The 18,847-nt window shown below is 44.6% G+C and overlaps 1 protein-coding gene and 1 long non-coding RNA gene across 3 annotated transcripts in view; both read right to left on the bottom strand.

Annotated features, from left to right (window-relative positions):
- LOC109912973 (pyruvate carboxylase, mitochondrial-like) overlaps positions 1-3,505 on the bottom strand; it is a 76,100-nt gene extending 72,595 nt beyond the window's left edge. Inside the window, exon 1 of the mRNA XM_048619611.1 lies at positions 3,424-3,505. The gene's annotated coding sequence lies outside the window, so the exon portion shown is untranslated. The remainder of the gene's footprint in view (positions 1-3,423) is intronic.
- Positions 3,506-6,254: 2,749 nt separating this feature from the next.
- The window catches only part of LOC125487680, a 50,368-nt gene continuing 37,775 nt past the window's right edge, over positions 6,255-18,847 (bottom strand). For both annotated transcript variants that reach the window (XR_007266036.1, XR_007266037.1), the window contains one exon: positions 6,255-6,562. This is a non-coding gene — a long non-coding RNA (uncharacterized LOC125487680). The remainder of the gene's footprint in view (positions 6,563-18,847) is intronic.

Raw genomic sequence — 18,847 nt, 5'->3', positions numbered from 1 at the left:
CAAAGTAGGCCATTCAACCCAGAGTCCACACTGACCCTCAGAACAGCATCCCACCCAGACTCATCCCATTCTGTTAACCCTGCATTTCCCATGGCTAATCCACCTAGCCTGCACATCCCTGAGCACAACGGAGCAATTTAGCATGGCCAACCCACCTTAACCTGCACATCTTTGGATTGTAGGAGGAAACTCACATAGACAAGGGGGGGGGGGAAAGGTGCAAACTTCACACAGTCAGTCGACCAAGGCTGGAATTGAACACAGGACCCTGGTGCCGTGAGACAGAAGTGCTAACCACTGAGCCACCATGCCACCCTTGATCATGCTGATCCTCTCTCTCAACACCATACTCAAGCTCTGTCCCCATTCCCCTTTCATATCTAAAATGAGTATACTTCCTACTTCTTTCTTATACACAGTGACTTGGCCTCCACCAACTATGTGCTACATTTTTTTTTGATTGTGATGCACCGAGTAGCCCTTCCTTGTCCAATTGCCCTCGGCGTCAGAGAGGTGACAGAATTAGCCTCTTGTTGAAATAACAGTTTGCATACTGTCTCAGCTCTTCCTGCCTCTCCTTCCCTCCCTCAAACCTGCCCTCCCATGTTCTTCACTCCCTCCCTGCTGCAGTGCCTTTTTGGATGGCTCAAGATGTCTAAAAGCAACAGACAATTTGAGAAGGTGGAAGAAGAACATTGTGCCCATGGTCCCCAGGATGACAATTACGACTGAGGACATACACAGTGCTCCCCACTATCCAACCCAAACTCTGGGTCCACTATGTAGATGACACCTTTGTGATTATCAAACACACAAGACTAGAAGGAACCCACAGACAACACAACACAACACAAAAGAAGAATAGAACAATAACTGACTAACCTTCCTAGATGTAATGGTGGAAAGCAACAACAAATGGGGAACTCCAGACCAACATATACAAGAAAGACCACCCATATGGACCAGATACTTAATTACACCAGCAACCATCCCAACACCATAAATGGGACTGCATCAGGACATCATTCAAATGAGCCACTACACATTGCAGCAACCCAGAACTGTGCAAAGCAGAACAGGAGCACTTGTACAAAGTTTTTAAAAGGAATGGATACCGAAAAAAAACAAAATCCGCCATTACCTCCACGACAGACCACAACAAGACGGTTAGACACACTAGTCACCCTACCGTACATCAGAGAGGACCACAAAACTACTCAGACACCTAGGTATCAGGGTAGACCACGACATCTACATAAAGGATCCCAAACACACAACCAATAAAACCAACGTAATATACAAAACATCATGCAAGGACTGTGAGAAACATTACATAGACTAAACTGGAAGAAAACTGACAATAAAGATACATGACCGCCAACTAGCCACCAACTCACACGACCAGTTCTCACCGGTCTCAGTACACACTGACAATGATGGACTCAAATTCGACTGGGACAACACATCTATAATAGCACAAGCCAAACAGAAACATGGCAGGGAATTCTTGGAGGCCTGGCATTCCAACCGGAACTCCTTCAACAAACACATTGAACTGGACCGGATATACAGACCACTGAAAAACAAAACTGGAAATGCTGCCAGCAAACCGAAGCGTATAAATAACAAGTGGGACAGAACGCCAACAGAGACACACTGATGATGTTACCTAGCAGGGTGACGAAACGTCTGCAATCAAACACACCGGCTCGGCGAGCATGTCTACAAGCTCATCCACAACCCGAGTTTCAAATCTTCTCAGAAACTTGAGTGGAAAAATAAACGAGGTTCAAACACAAGAGGTCCAGGAGATACGGGAACAAATTTGAGGGTGACAATACACACAAGACAGAATCCTCATGCAAGTTCCTGTCTTAGAACCAGCCTTGAAGAACATGGCCTCAAATGCTGTTCTGTAATCAACGAAGTAGAACTAGAATACTTCTCTTTGGAAACAGATTTCTCCAATACAGCAAGCAGGAAGATGTACCCAAATTGGAAAGTAGTTTTGCAATGAAAAACTGCAGTTTTTAAAAATGAGAGTGAAAGAATTATATCAGCGCAAATGATAACCATTCAGCCCATTGTGCCTGTTCTATCCAATTAGTCCCACTCCCCTACTCTTTCCTTATAGTCCCGCAAACATTTAAGTTGTTTTCTAATTCGCTTTGAAAAGCTAATTATTAACATTTCCGTCTATCATCTATTCCAGTGGTCCATATCTATCTGGAACCACAGGGTGCAGTTAGCTTAGTTGGCTGGACTGACTGGTTTGCAATGCAGTGACGCCAACAACATGGGTTCAGCTCCTGCACTGGCTGAGGACACCATGAAGGACTGCTCTTCTTGACATCTCCCCTCATCTGAGGCACGGTAAACCTCAGGTTAAACTACAACCACTTGTCCCTCTCTAGTGAGAGAGCAGCTCCAGAGTGCTCTGGGACCTTTACCTGCATACCTAGACAATATACTGTGTTTAAAAAAAAAATAAGCCTCCCTGGTCATATTTTTGTACACAATCTTAATCAATGTCGACACTGTTGCAACTGGAAACAGTTTCACTCCATCTATCTCATGATTCCCCACACCCCGATGATTTTGAATGTTTCCAGTGAATCTTCTTTTAACCTTCTCTGTTGCAAACAAAACCATCTCAGCCTCTCCAGACCCTGCTGGGTGTTAATTGAGGAGCCTTCTCCCTTGGTCTCACTTTGGTACTTCTCCATCTGCAGCCTGGACAAGGCCACAATGCATACAATTCTGGTCGCCCTGCTATAGGCTGGGTATTATTAATTTGGAGAAGGTTCAGAAGAGATTTAGCACGTTGTTGCCAGGAACGGAAGGCTCAAGTTATAAGGTGAGGCTGGATAGGCCGGGACTTGGTTCGCTGGAGCGTTGGAGGTTGAGGGGTGACCCTATAAAAGGTTTATAACATCATGAGGGGCATAGATAAGGTGAATAGTCAAGGTCCCTAGGGTGGGGGGACTTCAAGGCTAGGGGGCATATTTTTAAGGTGAGAGGAGACAGATTTAAAAGGGACATGAGGGGCAACTTCTTCACACAGATAGTGGTTCGTATCTGGAATGAACCGCCAGAGGAAGTGGTGGATGCAGGTACAGTTACAACACTTAAAAGACATTTAGATAGGTACGTAAATAGTAAAGATTTACAGGGATATAGGCAAAATGCAGGCAAATGGGACTAGTTTAGTTAGGGAAAGTGGTCCGCATGGACTAGTTGGACCGAAGGGTCGGTTTCCATGCTTTATGGCTCTAAGTGCCAGGAACGGGATACAATATCCCAGCAGGGGCCTAACCCATTCATTAAAATTACACAGCAATTCCTGAAGCTTCTTCATAGTCAATCTTACCACCCAGTTCGTCTGTGACACGATGCAATTTACTAGCTTCGTCTTCTCCTGACCTGTATTATCTGAAGGAGTTCAAATTCAGCAGAGACAGCAAGAATCCTCAAGCAACCAGTGTCCTTAACTAACACACATATCTGTGTGTGTATATATATATATATATATATACACATACACACACAGAGAAAGTCCACCCCCAAATGCAGCCTCTGAACTGCAGGCCCCTCCCATTCTCTACCATGGAACACACTACGTGAGCTGAGTGAGCACGCCTGTTCACAAATAAATCAAATAAACGTGGAGCAAAAAAACCTTGGCCTTATCAGAGGCAAACAGTGAATCACTCCCTTCTCAGTTCAGATATCTCAACTTCAAGAGGTTCAATATCTTGTGTTTGCCAGTCGTGGCAAAACGTGCTGATGGACGTACCTTTGTTGATGCACAGAGCAAGGTGATTTCAATTGTAAATAAAGACGTCAGAGTTTTCATATTTCAATGTTTTCGAAAAGGCAGCCAGCTTACTGTGAGCTTAACTCTAACCCAAACCCAGATTCCTGCTCCCATTCACCATTAGGTCACTCCCCTGACCTGTGGTCTTGCCAAGAGCACATTCCTTTCCTTGATTGGCTGATGAGGCCACGATTTGGACAAAAAGGGGCAATCAATGGGTCTCAAAAATCACTGGCTTCATCGGCCAAAACAATGTTTTAAACACACACGGCTGCTCACCGATGGAACTCGTGATTGATGTCAGCTCCAGTTTCACAAGAATATCTGACCAATGTTCACAGCATGCAATGAGGCTCCAAAGTTAATTTCTCAGTGAAGCTATATGCATTAAAGATGGGACATAATTTGTCTTAGGAGGAGAGACTGAGCAGATTAGGTCTATACACTTTAGAAGAATGAGGGGAGATCTAATTGAGGTCCATAAGATTTTTGTTTTTTAGCATTAGAATTAGGGTTATTGTCACGTATACTCAAGTCATAAGAAGTACTAGATACAAAATAGAGGAATAAAGGAAAAAAAGTTAATTGCTTTACAGTGATTCATAGTAGGAGTTAGAAAATAAGAAATAGAGTTAAGAGGATGCCGAAAGGGGATTGACAAAGTAGATGTAGAGATGATGCTTCCTTGTGTGGGGCAATCTAGAATGAGAGGTCACAGTCTTAGGATGATGGGTAGCAGATTTAAAAGAGATGCAGAGGAATGACTTCTCTCAAAGGGAGGGTGTGTGAATCTATGGAATTCACTCCGTCAGAGTATGGTGGACACTGTCTTACTGAATAAATTTAAGGAGAAGACAGATTTTTAATTAGTAATGGGTTGAATGGTTATGGGCACAGGCAAGTAAGTGAATTTGAGGCTGAGTCGAGATCAGCTGTGATCATATTAAATGGTATAGCAGACTCAAGGCACTGAATGGCCTACTCCTGCACCTGGTTCTTATGGTTGTGGGGTAATTGCACAGTTTTGATCACCTTTCTGTAGAAAATACATACTTGCACTGCGGGCAGTTCAAATAGGGCTCACTGGGCTGTCACCTGGATGAACAGGTGGCCTTGTCTAGAAACATTGAGCAGGTGGACCTGTACTCATTGAAGTTTAGGAGGACGAGAAGCAATCGTATTGAAACATGCAAGACCCTGCAGGAGCTTAGGAACTGGGAGACTGTCGCCCTAGAACTAGGGGACGAAGTCTCAAAACAAGGCACCTCTCTGATAAGAGAAATGAGGAGAGATTGCCCTTGAGAGAGCAGCAGAGGTTGGATCATTGATTATAATCAAGGCTGAGTTAGATAGATTTTCTATTGATAAGAGCACCAGGGATGTTTTTAGGGACTCGGTGAGTGAAGTAAAAGCCATAATCTAATCATGGTTTTATTGACTCGCACAGCAAACTCAAATGGGTCAACAGACTACTCCTGCTTCTATTTCTTCCATTCTTATGGACAACTATGTGATTTACTAAGTCAATGCATGCATGATCCAATATTAAAACCCTACCACCATGAGCACCAATCCCTTGTGTACCAGTGTAAGGAGATTGGGGCGCTACAATGGAATTCCTGATTTCTGAGAAAGAGGAGTGCATTTATGCTGTTACGTGCTAAATGGCCTTAATATTCTTTATATTCTCTCTCTTGTTCATCCCTCCATACAATGAAGTCTCCTACCTAGTTTTATCACACTCTTCTATTCATACCTCATACCTTTTACGGTCTTATCAACTCCAATTCCTCTCTTGCCCAACCCTGTAACCTTTAAAATCCCACCCAGTTTATTCCCACTCTCCCTCTCAAACTTTGTACTCTTTAGTGTTCCACCCAGTCCTGTCGGACTTTCCCACTCCTCCCCAAACCCTTTAATATCCTACCCGGTCGGATCTTCCCCTCTCCCTCTCCCTCTCCCCCTCCCCCTCCCCACGCCCTTAATATCCCGCTCAGACTAATCCCATTCTTAGTCATCCAACATCCTTTAACATCCCACCCAATCTAATGCCATTCTCCCCCTCACTCCCCATACCCTTTAACATCCCACTTAGTCCAATTCAACTCTCCTCTCACCCTTAGATATTCTACGCATTCTGATCCTATTGGCCCCGTCACTGCCTGCACCCTTTAATATCTCACCCAGTCACAGTCACATGCCACTCCCCCCTCATTACACAGGGCAGAACTGCACACAAATGTTTGGGAATTGATAAGTTGGGGGATTGTGCTCATAGCCAACAACAATCCTTAACTATGATGAATGCACTGAGTTTGCAGGTTTGCTTAGACCAATCAGGAATGCGGCTACGATTTAAGAGAGGCCTCTGGTAGGTATGGTTACTAAATGATGAAAGGACCACAAACAAATTCAACAAGACGATAGGAACAACAAATAAGAGTTCTGGGTTTTATTACTTGAATAATAAAATAGTGGAACAAAGGAATAAAGAAAACATTCAGTCCTGCGAGAAGGTGCAGCCTCTCAACTGGATCATAACCGATCTGTATCTCAGCTCCATTTTCCTTCTTTCCATTTTCCTTTACACCAACTCCAAATAACGAGCAAACTTAGCTTTGAAATTTCCAGATGGTGTAGCCACAACTTTGCTTCAAATTTCGACCCTTCCATCGCCTACATGCAACTCCCTCTTTCCTTGAACTCTGGACATTGGTTGACAACCAATGTTACCGGTGAGTATTGCTGGAAAAAAAAAACACGCTTTGTCTTGCACTCGTCAGGATGATTAGCAAGAAATACCAGTCCACTAGCTACGGCATTTAGGACCCGGCCAGCTCCGTCAGCAGTGGTGCTCCCAAGTGCCTCATGGTGACAGTCACTAAAGTCCCCTTCCTGGTGTATTCTGTGCCCTTGCCACCTTCAATGCTTCCTCCAACCAACACGGAATAGGACTGAGGCAAGAGCCAAGACGCAGGAGGAGTGGAGTCATCAGTGGGTGCCTATCAGCAGGTAGTATTCAACCCATTCAGAGATGTTATGGCACACCTCTGGAGCAGGTGGGACTTGAACCCAGGCCTGTTAGCTCAGAGGTGGAGACACCACAACAGTCCCTCCTAAAACCCAGCACCTCCACTTACTTTGAGACCTTGGAATTGCTGCCTCATTTTTGAATCACCCTATTCTGGGACATAAGGGCACACCTCTGGGGCAGGTGGGACTTGAACTCAGGCCTCCTAGCTCAGAGGTACAACAACTCACCTATTCACAGTGTCCACAATTCACAAATGTTCGACTCATGAACACTCATTCTTGAAGACATGACCCCATATAGGAACGTAATTTTAAATATCCAACTTGTGGTTAGCACTGCTGCCTCACAGCGCCAGGGGCCCAGGTTTGATTCCAGCCTTGGCTGATTGTTTGCGTGGAGTTTGAACCTTTTCCCTGTGTCTGTGTGGGTTTCCTCTGGGTGCTCCGGTTTTCTCCCACAGTCCAAAAGATGCACAGGTTAGAGTGGATTGACCATGCTACATTGCCCCAGAGATGTGCAGACTAGGGGATCAGCCATGAAAAATGCAGGATTACAGGGGTGGGGCGGTGGATCTGAGTGAGATGTGCTTTGGAGCTTTGACGCTGACGCAATGGGCCGAATGTACTCTTTGGCACTGTAGGGATTCTATGATTCGATGACATGACATGATTGAGATGGTTTGGCCACAGGTAGAGAATTGTTTGCAGTTTTGGGATCCACATGATAGGAAGGAAGGATGTGATTGCACTGGAGAGGGTGCAGAGGAAATTTATCAGAACATTCTCTAGCCCAGGCAGAGTTTCAGTTATGAACGGAGATTGGACAGATGGGGGTTGTTTTCCTCGGAGCAGAGGAGATTGAGATGCATAAGATTATGAGGGGCATAGATAGAGTAGACAAGAAGAAGCATTACCCCTGGATGGAGCAATCAATAAGCAGGAAAGGGGCAGGAGGTTTAGAGGGGATGGGAGGATTTTGTTTTTCACCTAGACGGTAGTAGGAATCTGGAACTCACTGGCTGTAAAAGGGTGGAAGAAGCAGAAACCTTTAAATCACATTGAAGAAGTATTTAAATGTGCACTTGCGATGCCAAGGCTATGGGCCAATTGCTGGGAAAACAGGGTTAGAATAGTTTGGTGCTGGTTTTTGACTGGCGTAGGCTCGATGGGCTGGAAGTCCTTTTTTCAGTGCTGTAGATCTCTATGGCTCTTCTACAAATGTCTTCTCATACTTACAAACAGCTATTTTGTATTGCCCTGCATTATGTTCCGAACCACGTACAAATTGACTTGCAAACAGACCCCAGAATGAAACCTGCTCTCAACCTATAGGAAGCAAACAGGAGTCCCAATCTGAATGGAAGATACGGTTTACCTGTTTCTTTTTATTCCTGATTAAATGTGGCCACCTGTGGATCAAATTCCGCACAAGTGCAATGCTTTGGATAGTAAAGATTTGCAAGTAAGTGAACTGCGACAGCTGGGAATTGAACCCAGATCAACTGCTTTGAAGGCATCCATACTCACCGTTACATTACCATCGCTAAAAACAGTCCCTTCTTTTATATGCAGAGATGCTTTTAGCATACACTAAATTTCTTTTCCATCACAAAAATCACTGCTACTTTTTTAAAAATTTGATCTTCCTTCACTTCCAAATCAACTGTCTCTCTAATTAAGTTACCAGTTTACATGCAAAGCCCATCAGGGACAGTGCAATAACAACAAAGGCAAGGGGGTAAAGGTAGGGAGAGGGGGAGGGGACAAAAATCAAAGTGGAATTGGAGGGCGAAAATAAGGCACTCCAGTCCTGTAGTGCCCACCTCTCTTAAGGCATGAAGAATGTTAGTGAATGCCACATGCGCCCTCGCCAAGAACACCCAGGCGTGACTGTAAAGGCAGAAGATGGGTAGCAATCCCCCATTATAGCTCACTGCCTGGACCCGTTGATGGTCACTTTGGCCAGGCCTAGGAGCACAGCTACAAACTCCCCTGGGCCCTAGTTCCAGATCCCACCTGATCCAAGGAAGGCCGCATTCTTGCATCTTCCGTGCCGAGCCTGGTTAAAAGTTTAGTTTGCTTGAAGGAGCTCCCCGCTCATTCCTTTAAACTCGAGAGAATACAGGCCCAGTCCCCTCGATCTTTCCTCACAGGACAATCTCACCATTCCAGGAATCAGTCTGGTCAACCTTCACTGCATTCCCTCCATGGCAAGTATATCCATTCTTAGGCAAACCAGAGCTGTACACAATACTCCAAGTGTGGTCTCGCCAAAACTCTACACAATTACAGAAAGACACCTTTACTGCTGTACTCAAAATGTTCTTGAGTGAAGGACCACCATACCATTTGCCGTCCAAATTGCTCACTTCACCTCAGTCAGTAATGAACAGGCATAAATGTTAAGGTGAAGGGCAGGTGGTTTAGAGGGGACTTGAGGAAATATTTTATTACTTAGAGGGTGGCATAGTAGCTCAGTGGTTAGCACTGCTGCCTCATGGCACCAGGGACCCGGGTTCAATTCCAGCCTCGGGCCACTGTCAGTGTGAAGTTTACATGTTTGCCCAGTGTCTGTGTGGTTTCCTCCAGGTGCTCTGGTCTCCTCCCACAGACAAGCTAAGTGGATTAGCCATGCTAAATGTGGAGTTACAGGGATAGGGGGAGGATGCTCTTTGGAGGGTCCTTGGAGCCTTGATGGGCCAAATGGCCTCTTATGCATTGTAGAGGTTCTATGATTCTAATGGGTGGTGGAAACCTGGAATGCTCTGCCAGGGAAGGTACTGGAGGTGGGAAACTTCATAACCTTTAAAAAGTACATGGATGTGCACGTGCAAGGAGGGGTAAGTGCTAGAAAGGGGAATTAGTACAGACAGGTTGGCATAGACTTGATGGGCCAAATGGTCTCTTCTAAGCTGTATTAATCTATGATATCTGTCTGGTCCCCAAACATGGGAATATTAACATCCTGGAGAAAGGGTGGAAGACAATTAACTTTTAAAAAACGATAAGGATGGTCTTCAGAGCTTCTGGATTTTGAAGAAATACAGGCAACAACAGATATCCAGATGATTAAGGGAAGAGGTCTTGATCTACTACTATTGACAATGTTGGGGATTACAGTACTATAGTACTCACTTCCAGCAAGATGGCGGCAGAGTAAGGTGCTCCAGTCAGAGCCCCTCTGCTCCACCCATTCTTTTCCTTTTCTTTCCCCTCTTTTTCAAACTTTTAGCTTCAATTTATCCGAGACGAACAGAGAAGACTGGAGGTCGTGGCTAGTCCTGGAGACGGCCCCCAGGCGTGGGAGCGGAGAGCCCAGGAGCGGCCTGGAGGCAAGTCCGTGGGGGTGGCAAGCCCAGGCCAGGCTGGCGTGGGAGTGGAGAGTCCAGGCAAGTCCCAGACCAGGCCAGCGTGGGGACAGCGAGTCCAGGGGTGGGAGGGGTCCCAAGGACTTGGTCTATAGACTACAAATCAAGGGCTTTTTAAAAAGAAAACTTCTCTACTCTTTGTGCTAGTGCTGAACTTTTATTTATGATCCTCTATACAAGTCTGTAACAAACACAGAAGTATTCTGTACCTAGGCACCCTGTACCTAAGATGGCCCCAAAGTGGTTAAATTACAATCTTTTCACTGCACTCATTCAAGTGCACATGACAACAAAAGCTATTCTAAAGGCTGTAGGAAGCACATCGATCTCGGTCCAGCATTTCCTCAGAGTATTTTCAACAAAGGATTGAGCAGATTGATCTCAAAGCTAAAAAGAAAACTATTCCAAATGTTTAGTCAACTATTTGGTACTGACATCAGCACAGGCTCAGGCCAAGTAACCAAACTGCATTTAGGAAACTGAGGTCAGCTCCAGCCTCCACATTTCAAAACAAATCGGAGGCAATACTGTGAAGGTTCACTAAATTAGGCCCCAGGATAACAAAGTGGTCCTGTGATGAATGGTTATGCAAATTCAACTAATAAAATCTGGAATGTACTTGGTCTGGCTTCACGTGACTCCAGACCCAGAGCAGAGCAATGTGATTGGCAATTAAGAGCCAATCAAAATAGTCTTGTAAGTCAAAGTCAGTTAGGGGTGGGCACCAAATGTTGGTCTTGACTATCGCACCCATATTCCACTGAAGAATAAATTGTAGACAAAATGTAACAGTTGTCATGTCACAATGCAATGATGGAGGTCAGAGCTCATACTAACATTAGGAATCCTCCTACAGTACCATCTAACAGTGTCATCTTGTTGTGTTACAAAGACAATATTTAATCTGCTGTGGGAAACACTTATGAACATTTCACTTAAAATAAAATTGATAATTTCAACACGTTAAGAACTTACAACTCGTCGTTAAATATGAAAATTACTGAACATCAGTCCGGCCTCGAGAGGTGCTCAACGTTCTAAAAACTACAGCAACAACTTAAATTCATGTATCCCCCGAAATGAGGAAGACAGCCCAAAAAGGTGTGCCTGAATTTATTGTGCAGGGTTCGAGAGGAATTTAAGTGGAGACACGTGAAATCAAGTAATCACTAAGAATAAGTAATCGGTACTTATCTCAAGTATTGCGAAATGTTATTGCAGACCAGTTTAGGGCGTTCAACTAAGGTCAGTCAGTAACATGAGATTTGGATTTCCTGCTTCATTTACACAAAGATTAGATTTGATCTTTTGCTCAAAGACGAGGTCTGTGTCACTAGTTTTCCTCATTTATTCAGCAGCACTATTTCTTTATCAGAGTGTTTTACAGCACACTTGCCCCTCCCCAATCAGCCCACTCTCAGAGTTCCATCTCCCCTACCAGTGGATTTTCACTATTTCAAGTATTTATCTAATTCCCTAATTTATCTAATGAATCTGCTTGCAACGGTGCATTCCAGATCACAACTCCCTGTGTAAAACTAATTCTCAACTCCTCCTCCAGCATATTTGCCAATTCGTTCACTGTCCCTCTGGTTACTGAAATTTCTGTCACTGGGAAACATCAATACCCCTCTTAGTTCTAGTCTGCATGGCAACAATCACAATATTAAACAGAATGAAGACAGTAAAAAAAATACACAAAGTCAATTTTCCTTGGAGTAGAACTAAGTAACAAACCGCTGTCAAAAACCAAACAGGAATGTTGATGAGGAGACAAGGACAGGTCAGACAGCATCCGAGATGCAGGCAAGTCAACGTTTCAGCCAAAACCCCTACATTTCAGGTAATATGCTAAAAGAAAAAGAATCAGAGGCTAGGAATCTTACAGTGAGTAACTCCCCTGCTGACTCCCCAAAACCTGTCCACCATCTACAAGGCAAAAATGAGGACTGATGGATGCAGCTCCAACAACACTCCAGGAACTCAACACTAGTACTTTAGGGGTGGTCATACCAATGCCTTGTAGAGTTGTAGCAAGACTTCCGTCCCAGATCATAGCATAGTGCTATACTACTATCAGAAGAGCAGTACTGAGAGATTTCTGCTTGGCCAAATAGGCAGTATTTGGGGAATACTGGACTGTCAGGCAATTGGTATCAAGGATGCCCTAGTCGCAGGAGAATATTACTGTGAGACTGTTGCACTGCTGGAAGCATAGTACTAAGGGAACGCTGTTCTGTCAGAGGAACAGTAATCACTAAGCTTGCACTGTCAGAGGGTCAGTATCGATGAAGTACCACACTGTTGGATGGTCAGTCCTGACAGAGTACTACACTGTCAGAGGGGCAGTGCCCAGGGAGCCCAGCACTAATGGAGCATAGTACTAAGGGAACGTTGTATTGTCAGAGAGTCCGAGTCAGAGTACCTGAAGGGCAGCACGAAGGGATTGCTACAATGTCCAAGGGGCAGTACTAAGGGAAAGTGCATTGTCACAGTGTCGGTAATGAGGAGCAGTTGCACTGCTACAGGTTCAGTATTGAGGGAGTGCAGCACTCGGAGAGACAGTACTGAGAGTGCTGCCCTCCACCCCCCCACCCCCACCAAAGGTACAGTTCTGAAAGCGTGAAGCACTGTTATAGATAGCATCTTTTGGATAACACGTTAAGCAGAGGTCACCATACACCTTAAGCAGGTGGAGCTCAAAACTCCCATAATCTCAACAAGAAGCAGAGAGTTCTCCCCATGCCTTAGACAATATTTATTCCTCAACTGACTCATGAACTAAGTAACCTAGTGACTTATTTTGTTGCCGTGTGTGGGAGCTACATCGTATTGTCCACACTAACCCATATGATACAGCAATGACTACAATTCAAAAATGGTACTTAAATCGATCCTAAAGCTCTTTCGGGATAATTCCTGGTCAGGAAAGGTGCTATAGCAATGCAAAATTATTTCTTTGTAAAAATCACCAGCAAGAAAACTCTAAATCACAGCCAACACCTTGAGATTGAATAATGCAATTAGATAACTTAAAAAGATGCCACTGGAGGATACAAATGTAGCTCAGAAATTTACACTTGCTGGGTCAAATTCTGTTAGTACTGCATTGGGAACTGGAAAACTGCAAAAAACTTCATTGCCACAGGGCAAGTCAAAACAATTGCACAATTGGTGATTCAGAAATTGACTGGTAAAAGGCAACATTAATGCAATTTTGTCTTTTGCAAGCAAGGTAATAAATCAGAAGGTTCCTACCTTCAGCCTTGTATCGCATCTGGCCCTCCTATAATTGTTTTTACTAAATAGCAAAGGTCAATCCTATCTGATCAAACTCACAGTAAAACACACACAATGGTTCTAATCTCAGGCTACACAGCAAGTCTCCTGAAAAAAAGATAGCTAAAATAAATGCCTATCCATTCTCAAGGACAATATTATTAATCTTGAATTCCACTTTTCTGTCCAGCTACTTAAAATCAAATTACTCACGAGAACAAACAGGAACATTTAATGGTTTGAAAAACCCTCAAATTGTAAACTTGTTAGTTGCTACGACTCGCAGCTTTCGGGACAAGGTTGTGGTGAGCCCCACGAGTTCCATTTAAGAGTTGAGAGAATAAGAATCCAGGCTCACAGTACCGGGGAGAAGTGTGCACCTTTGGAGGGGCCATCTTCCACATGAACAGAGCACCCCATTTTTCTGTCTAAAGGATCCTGTGGTACAACTTCAAAGGGGAACAGAGCAGTCTTTTCTGATGTCCAGTGGTATTTACCCACCACTCCAACAACACCACAAAAACAGATTATTTGACTGTTATTGCATTGTAATTTATGGGAGCTTGGCAGCGATCACATGAAGTTCTGGGCATTGTATATTAGAATCACAGAATCTCACGAGTGTGGAAGCAGGCCTTTCGGCCCATCAAGTCACACAGAACAGCATCCCACCCAGACGCACGCCCCCTACCCTATCATTGAATTTCCCATGGCTAACCCACCTTGCCTGCACACCTCTGGACGCTATGGGCAATCCACCTGACCTGCACATCTTTGGACTATGGGAGGAAACTGGAGCACGCAGACAAAACCGGTGCAACTTCACAGAGACAGCCGGCTGAGGGTGGAATCGAACCTGGGTCCCTGGCACCATGAGGCAGCACTGATAACCACTGAGCCACAGTGTTGCCCAAGTAGGAGATATTAGTCTTTGAGGGGATGCAACACAGATCCACCCGAATGACCTCAGTGCTTAAAGGAGCACAGACTACACAAACTGGGCTTCTATCCCCTCAAGGACAGATTTAGATGTGATCCAATTGATCACATTATGACCATTCAAGGATCCAAGAGGACTGAGCGAGAGGAATTGGCTGCCATATTTCTTACATCACAACAATGGTTTGACTTCATTGGCTGCAAAAAGCTTTGGAATATCCTCAGGTAATAAAGGGTGCAATATTTCAAGATAATAATGAAAGGGGAAATCCACAAGAAAAGAAGTTACAAAGGTTCCCTCTTTTAATCAAGACACAGGTTCCTGGTTCCACATGAAACCAAACGGTGGACTTTTTGGCCCCTGTTTGCATCTTCCACCCATCCTCTGGAAGGTATCCTGCTACCACATATTCTCCAATGCTCACACTCCAACACAAGACGCTACAAAGTCCAACAGTGTACTTCTGGAAATGAGAAACTGCTGTTTTCTTCCTCGGCAGTAAGCAAAAGCTTGATCGTGGGTGGCAGTGCACAGAAGAGAGTTGATGGTCATGGGGGACATTTTAAATGTTCTGTAGCAAAGGGGTGTGAAGGATCAGTCCAGCTAAAACCTGCTGCTTGGTGATTGCTATTTCCTCTGACAGTGTTGCTGCTGGGACAGGGGGAAGGGGATATATGCTTGTGAAGCTGAATGGCCTCTGCCTGGTGTCCTGTGTTACATGGACAGGAAGTCAGATTAACCCCTGTGGGACATCACTTAGCACACCTTTCCTCTCCAATTAACTTAACCTTTGCTCCTTTGCTTGCTGTCAAATAGCCATCCTCATTTCATTTCTCTCAATTCATGTTGATGGGAATCAGGGTTACAAAAGAAAATCTCTCCATTAGTTGGAATCATTCCTGGTACAAAGAAAGTCAGCTGTGGTTGACACTTCAGTTCTGAAGGAGTCATACTAGACTTGAAACGTAAACTGTTTCTCCGTCCAGATGCTACCAGGCTTGCCGAGTGTTTTCCAGCATTCTCAGTGTGTTTCCACAATGTAATCTGACCAGCCACGCACCCCGCAGCCCTGCATCAATCCCCAAACTAATCCCATTGCCTTACTCTCTCCCTATAGCCCTGTATCAACCCCAAACTAATCCCACTGTCTTGTGTTCAAGCCGTTTCATTTATTAGCTGTACTAAAATATAACAGAAAACGTGCAACTTCCACGTAGCTCCAGATCCACAGCAATGCAGCTGACTCTTAAATGCCCTCTGAAATGGTCAAGCAAGCCATTCAGTTCAAATTGTGTTGGGCAATAAATGCTGGCCTCATCAGTGACACAGTCAATGAATAAAGTGGAAAGAATCCCCTTGTTTGCTATTCAGGAACTGTTCCCAAATTATTTTTTTTTTTAAACAAATTTATTTTCAGTGCTCGAAAACAGATGAAAGTCTATTCTTTCCTATAGCCAGAGTTTTTTTACGTCGTTGGCAAGACGAATAGGAACATTCAGGACAGCAGGCGGTTTCTGCAAGCCATATCCAACGATCATTCAAAAGGGGAGCCGGATGGGGTCTGCTCAACAAACAGTTTACAAAAAGTGGGAAAGGTGGGATGAGGGGCAGCTGCTTTCTCATGATGGGCAGAACAGCCTCCTCTGCACTGTGAGGATCAACGACTTTTACATCCTAATTTTGAAAGCTTGCTCGGAGAAACCTCCAAGCAAGTTGGAGGTGGGGAGGAGGTGTGTCACCAAAGCTGCATTTTACTGGATACGAAGGCCAACACATGCACAAGGATAGGGGGTGCGGGGGGAGGGGTGTCATGCAAATCGTTGCAAAACAATTTTAGCGTTCCAAGTGCTTAACCAGTTTGTCAACTGTAAATAAAACAGCAAATAAGAACAACTAGTTCAATTTTGACAGACAATACAAAGCTGCTGATCTGTTCCAAGGCAGTCACAACTGCATTTCCTTGAAATGGGTTAAAACGCACCATTTACTGCTGCAGTTGTGAAGAATTTAAAAAATAACCCCTTCTCATGGCCTCGAACCTATGCCAGCAAATAACTGGGTGCCCGACCGCACTTGCAGGGAAAGCACTTTCGCAACTTCAGGACACAAAGCCACAGTTGAGCATTTTTATGAAAAACAAAAAGAACTGTAGATGCTGGAAATCAGGAACATAAACAGAAAGCACTGGAAGAGTTCAGCAGGTCTGGCAGCATCTGTGAAAACAAATCACAGTTAACATTTCCAATCCAGTGATCCTTCCTCAGGACTCATTTGAGTGAAGGGTTCCAGTTCTGATTTCTCTCCACAAATGCTGTCAGACCACCTCCTGAGCTTTTCCCATACATTTTTATAAGCTGCACAGTCACAACACAGACAATGCTGCAGCCAACCTGCACACAGCAAACTCCCATCAACAGGGACACATTCCCAACTTCTCTTCAGAGGAGGGCAGGGTGTCTATTACCCTCAGCCATGAGGGAATTGGGGGTCTCAGTTTAACATCTCAATCCAAAAGGCTGTTTGATTTGTAAGAACAAGTCAAACCATAAACTCCTTTCCCAAGACACAAGTAAAGTCAGTCCATACCTGGATGACTTCAGAATAAAGCAATGGGATTCCACCACCCCCCAGACCTCCCCTCCCCACCCATATCAGCACACTATCAGGGAGCGAACATGGTCTTGAAGAGAATTCTTACCATACTCGCTTCAGAAGCAGAAATTTGGATAGGTATATCAATAGGAAAGGTCTTGGAGGGGGGAATATGGGCCAAACGCAGGCAACTGGGACTAGTTCAGTTTAGGAATATGGTCAACATTGACTAATTGGATCGAAGGATCTGTTTCTGTGCTGTACTTTCAATAGTCACAACTCAGGAACCACTCAACAAGAAACAAAGGCTCCTTTGCCCACATGCCCTTGTATCTTTGGAATGCCACTTTTCTACAAGACTTCATTTAAATAGCACATGCCACAGAGTTGGCAAACCAGAGCAATGCACATCAGGTTCACTGGTGCCCACTATATTGCTGATCCTCATACGCTCCTGACCCGAAATTCCTGGCTTTCAAATCCCTCTGTTGCCTGTCCCCATCTCTCTGACCTCCTAGGAACAGGGAACACAGGTGCAAGAGTGGGTCACGTCCAGACGTGCAAGGTCCCCCCATGGCGTTCATTTGGGATCATGGCTGATCCAGCAACGGCCTCAGTTCCACCTTCCAGTTTATTTTTTATAACCGTTGACTCCCTCAAATCAAAACAAAACTCCCTCACTCATGTCTACCCCAACCTCCACTGCTCTCAGAAAAAAGGAGAATTCCATGGGTTAAATGATCCTCAGAGAGAAAAAAGTAAATCACCACGGATCAGAAATGTCCCATCCTTCAATGGTGCCCCCCCCACCAACCCATTCTCACCGCACCCCAGTAGAAACATCCACCCACATCCACTCTATGACTTCCTCTCAGGACACTATGTTTCAATAAGGTTAAATGTCATTTTACTACATTCCAAGGGATAGGTCTGACATGTTCAATTTTGTTTAGAAGATAAGCCCTTCACCCCAGGAATGGAGTGAGATAGTAGGAACTGCAGATGCTGGAGAATCGGAGATAACAAGGTATAGAGCTGGATGAACACATCAGGCCAAGCACCATCAGAGGAGCAGGAAAGCTGACTTTTCAGGTCTAGACCAACATCAGCTTTCTTGCTCCTCTGATGCTGCTTGGCCTGCTATGTTCATCCAGCTCTACACCTTGTTATCAATGAATGGAGTGTGAGCTTTCTGTGAATTGCTTCCAACAGAATTATAGATATTTTATAACCAACCTGCCCAAGAGGTTATTATACACTTCTGGAATAGGTGGGACTTCAACCTGGGCCTCCTGAATCAGAGGCAGGGACAATACTACTGTGCCGCAAGACCTTCCAATGAAACACAATTATCTCCTCTTTCCAAATAAGGAGACCAAAACAGCACACTGTACTCCAGGAATGGCCACAGCAATGCACTATACAACCGGAGCACAACATGCCTACTTTTATATTCCATTTCCCTGCCTTCCTAATCATATGCTGTGCCTGCATACTATGGTTTAGCAATTCACGTACCATGACACCCAGATCCTTCGGAGTTCTTTAACCTCCCACCATTGCAGACAATGTGTGGGTCTGAGAGGGGGAGGCACAGGGGTCACAGCCCAGAATACGCAGTAGGCACTCAGGTGAAGAGAAACTTCATGGTGTGGTCAATCACTGAACTTCCCTCTTCTACAGGCCTGGGGAAGTCCCAGTGAGTGCATTCAAGATAGTGATTGAAACATTTCTAGAAAAGTAAAGGCCTCAAGGGACATGGAAAATTTGAGTTAGAAGGTCAGCTATGATCTTAGTCAACTGTGGAGTAGGACCCAA

This window comes from Rhincodon typus, chromosome 43 (genome assembly GCF_021869965.1).
Source record: "Rhincodon typus isolate 14 chromosome 43, sRhiTyp1.1, whole genome shotgun sequence".
Lineage (NCBI taxonomy): Eukaryota > Metazoa > Chordata > Chondrichthyes > Orectolobiformes > Rhincodontidae > Rhincodon > Rhincodon typus.
Note: the sequence above shows the minus strand (reverse complement) of the source record. Positions and strands in the feature narration are given on the sequence as shown.